The sequence below is a fragment of the Meriones unguiculatus genome, chromosome 21, assembly GCF_030254825.1.
Source record: "Meriones unguiculatus strain TT.TT164.6M chromosome 21, Bangor_MerUng_6.1, whole genome shotgun sequence".
Lineage (NCBI taxonomy): Eukaryota > Metazoa > Chordata > Mammalia > Rodentia > Muridae > Meriones > Meriones unguiculatus.
Window position 1 is genome coordinate 3,697,988 of NC_083368.1, and position 5,027 is coordinate 3,703,014.

Sequence of the window (5,027 nt, forward strand, 5' to 3'; positions counted from 1 at the left end):
AAAAGCAGAATAAATCTGGATTTACAGTTTAACAATAAACTGATAATCTCCAATTTTTCTAAAAATTCTTAGTGTGAGATAATGAAACATTTGTCTCATGAGTCATATATTAATGGATTTTTCAGACCAGTCAAATGAATAAGTTCAAACAACTATACATTCTTATGTAGTATTTACATGACAAGTCACAAATTCATACCAGGTCCCGTAAATCATGGTTTTGTAGGCTATGGTAGATTTTTGCTAATGAAGTGGTTCCATATTTTAATATTTATTTTAACCCATTACAGGTAATATTATAAGAGTTAAAAAATCTTGAAGAAGGGTAAAATGATGGCTAGGGTATGTGAAGAATTGGAGGAGGAAAGTAAAGGATTCAATTAACACATACATATGTAGGGAATTCTCAGACAGTGAAAATAATATTCTATAGTGGATCAGCCACTATCAGATATGTATTTAACTAGTCTAATAAAACAGCTAAAACTACATCTACTACTGCTGCTGCTGCTGTTACTATTGTTACAAGTCAGTATTAAAGTCATTCTTATGTTACAAAATTGAATATGAAATTAATTTTCATGATCAATGTAATGATGACTTTCAAAGACAAACTGAAGGAGTGATAGGTGTTAGCAGAAGCACTTCATATTAAAAATGGGGAAAATAGTTTTAGTGAAAATGATAGAAATCCTTAACAATCATTTGGTTTGAAATTGTGTCAGTGTGCTTTGATATTGGTGTAAATTGAGAGCTCAACAAGATCAAGGCCAGTCAGTTTGTAAGACTCTGTCTCAAAAGTTTTTATAAAGTAAAAGGAAGGTTGTGTAGCTACATTTTTACATTCTTGTCTAGCATTCCCATGGCCCTAGTTTGAGTAAGTATGTAAACAAAAAAAAAAGAAAGAAAAAAAAAAAACGCCTTTACTATACAGAATCATTTTTTTTAATTTGAATCATCTTCATTATCAGTTTTATTATTTTATTTTATTTAGATTTAAGTTTCAGAGTCATACAGAGTTTGAAGTTAAGAATCTAAACTGAAGCAAAACACTACTGAATACAAGATCATCATCACTGCCTTTGCTGTTTGTGTAAAGTTTCATCTAGGCTTTTACGATTCCACGCTGTCAAGTTCTACTGATTGAATTTCTTCCTTTCTTTATCTGTTCTTTACAACTGGTAACTCATGGTACATGCGACCATAAACCACAGTTCCGTTACCACATTTATTCTTGTGCTTCTCAGAATACCCACATCTCCAGCCACCACTCTTTCTTATGGTCATGGCCATTTACTCAGTCACTTTAGTAGGCAATATAGATATAATTGTGGTCAGAAGAATCAATCCTAAGCTTCATACACCCATGTACTTTTTTCTGAGCCATCTTTCGTTTTTGGATATATGCTATTCTAGTGTATTTACACTAAAATTAATGAAGATCTTGGTCGCAGAACATAGAACTATCTCTTTAAAAGGTTGCATGGCACAGTTTTTCTTTGGCTGCGCATGTGTGATTACAGAGATGTTCATGTTAGCAGTAATGGCTTATGACAGGTTTGTAGCTGTTTATAACCCCCTGCTCTACACTGTAGCCATGTCTCATCAACTGTGTGTTCTTCTAGTAGTTGGAAGTTATGTGTGGGGTGGTTTGTGTGCTGTGATACTCACGCACACTCTCTTAGAACTCTCTTATTGTGGACCTGGCATCATCAATCACTTTGGCTGTGAGTACTCTGCCATCGTCTCTGTATCCTGTTCTGAATCCTCCTTCAGCCAGATGGCATGCTTAGTCATTTCCATATTAAGTGAGGGTTGTAGCCTTCTTATCACCATGGCTTCCTATGTCTTCATAGTCATCACAATCATCAAGATGCCTTCTAAGGGTGGACTCCAAAAAGCCTTCTCCACTGCACTTCCCACCTGATTGCCATCAGCATCTTCCATGGAATTATTCTCCTGCTCTACTGTGTACCCAATGCAAACAGCTCAAGGCTCCTTGTCAAAGTAGCAACTGTGCTCTATACAGTCTTGATCCCCATGTTAAACCCCCTTATCTACAGCCTAAGGAACAAAGATTTAAAAGAGACAGTCAAGAGGCTGATTTGCACAAAACTGCACTCTCGGTCAATATAATACCATTAAAACACATTTTAATTTAATATACATTTATTCATATTCTAAATAAATATCTTTTTTATATACACTATCAATGACATATTAGTTTTTAGGAAATACGTGGTTATGTTTTTAATCCAATATTGAGTTGTGAATTACAGCATTCAGATTGCCTTTTCTAAAGTTTCATACAGATATTTTGTACTCAGATATTTCACTTCCATTGATACGCTAAAGAAAATATAACATTTCAAAATCCCTACAATTAGTACTAAATAAGAATGAAGAAGAAAAAATATCTCTATTCTGCAGTCTAGATCCATGCTACCCCTAAAGTTGACTTTAGGCTTTTTTAGGGCATCCACATTCAAGTCCTCACAATTGGACCTGACATTTTACTTGGAAAGCTTTATTAAACAGGTATTTAGTACTATATTTGATGTAACAAAAACACTGTCTATATAAATGCTTTCTATCACCCATGTACACTATTCATTTCATTCTGTTTTATTAATTTTTATTAATTTATTAATTTTATTAATTTTGAGATTATAACTCCATTTTCCCTTCCCATTCCTACCCCCAAACCCTTCCGTATGCCTCTGCCCACTCTCCTTTAAATCCATGGCTTTTTTTTTCCACTAAATGTCTTTGAATACATACATAGAGGTACGTATATGCTCATGAATAATAATATTTCACTTTTATAGTGTACTTGAATATACATTTCAGGGAGATTATTTAGTATTTGTCAACAAACTATTGCTGTGGTCTTCCTTGCAGAAAATCCTCTATCCTTCGTTCAGCTTTCTAACTATTAAAAGATTCTATTTGATTCTAGCTTCTCTTATACCAGTCATAGACAAGAGTTTGTAATTTTCAAATGTCCCATTGATCATTTACTTTTTCAAGTTTTTTTTAATTAACAGTGAACAACAAAAGTACGTACTTAGTTGTTCAATCAATGAGAAAATATTATTAATTGTTGTCTAAATCTCATGAATTTGTTTCAATAAATCATATTGTTTACATTTGTGAGCTTATTTGTACTAAAATTTTCTTTTTTTAATTTTTTATTTAACTTTTATTAATTACACTTTATTCCTTTTGTATCCCCCCATAAGCATGCATTGTCTAGCATGCTTCCCCTCCCGGTCCCACTCTCCCCCCCTTTCTGCATGCATGCCTCTCCCCAAGTCCACTGATAGGGGAGGTCCTCCTCTCCTTCTTTCTGATTTTTTGTTGTTGTTGTTCTTCTCAATGCAGTTTATTCAGGAACTTTGAACAATCTTCTGACCCTGGGGAAAGCCATCCCACAGCTTAAAATAGCCTCTGGGTAGCCAACCCCAGCGTGCCTCGTGGGCAATGCAGATAGGTCCACATACATGGAAGCAAGCCAGATCCTCAGCCTTAGCCACATATGGAGTTGTTTGTGACAGAGAGCACTCACCATCGGGAAGGTGGAAGGCAGAAACCAGCTCCATCTTTAAGGCGCAGCATTACGCAGCTCTCTACAGTTCCCCCTTTTTGTTTTAGACGCATCAGGCAAGAGGAGAGGTCTGATCTCTGATATTAGAAATAAATTGGGACTTTGTACCAATGTTCATTTAGGTGTCATCCACCCAAAGAGCATCAGACCCATCTGATACCTTTTTCTCAGAGGCGGGACCTGGGGCATCCACCCGCATGCAATCAGACATGCTCTTCTCTGGGTCAAAAGCAGCTGACCCTGAGTGCAGTGCTTAGCCTCGCATCCTGAGCGTAACATTTTAGCTTTTTATGGTAGCCAGCCATGCTTGGGGCGAAGGTCCTGCTTCAATGGCTGTAAAGGCCTGAATGGTCATGGATGCATTACACTGTTGTGAGACTCTAATCTTGCATATATACCACAGGCAAACCAAGGAGACCAACACCAGAAGGCCTGCTAACGCTCCCATGCCCGCCCATTCCTTCAGATGATTCATGGCTGCAGCAATCCATGATGATAATCCTGTGGCTAGTCCTGCGTCCACTCTGGTAGAATTTACTGTGACAATGGCCACTCTCAGCTGCTCCATCGTAGTATCGAATTCTCCAGTCCAATTACCTAAAATATAGCTAGAGAATTGTTTAGACAGATTTGCAGCACAGAAAAAATTCTCATTTTGTATGCTAGTGACACAAAGTCCAGCATACTTTCATTGACAGCCAAGTTGAACGATTTGCCATAGGGTATCAGTTTGCTCCTGCACAGGGTCAATCCTCTGATTGAACACCATCAAGCCTCCTTTTAGTTGAGCATTAATTCCTTTTTGTACATCTAAAGCATGAGCTACATTGGCTAAAAGATTATTTAGGGTCTGAGCAGTCTGCACAGTATGACTCCTGGCTAATGCCGTGGTGGTAGCTCCAACAGCCACCAATGAGATGGCAGTAACAATGGTGACTGTAATTCCAAGATCCCTTTTCTGTCTGAAGAGAGTCATAGCATGAGGGGCATCAACAGGCACAGGCACCCAGCGAGGCATGCGAGTAACCAGGGCATACCTAAAATCACTAGCATTCCGGCATTGGGCAAAAAAGCAAGTATCATTACCACAATTACTTGTCTCTATCTGGCTAACAATGAATAAAAATGGGGGTTATAAACAAATGGGTGTGGACTTATAGGAAATATTATGAGAAGCCTTAACCCCCTCGTTGGAACATCCTGCATCAGTTCTAGAACTAGCAGTGGTGGTGTCCAAGGTCTGAGTAGGTTCAGGAGACCATTGCCCCCAGGGGTGAGTCGTGCTCAATGTAAATTGACTAATTCCATGTTTTCCTCCACTTTTAAAAGTCATTTAAGGTTCTTAAATTATCTTTTCTTTTTTTTTTAATTTTTCATCAATTACACTTTATTCATTCTGCATTCCCCATAAGCCCCTCCC

At 37.5% G+C, this 5,027-nt stretch overlaps 1 pseudogene; it reads left to right on the top strand.

Annotated features, from left to right (window-relative positions):
* Window positions 1-1,188: 1,188 nt before the first annotated feature.
* Window positions 1,189-2,136, top strand: LOC110543770 (olfactory receptor 1165-like; annotated as a pseudogene).
* The last annotated feature ends 2,891 nt before the right edge of the window (window positions 2,137-5,027 follow it).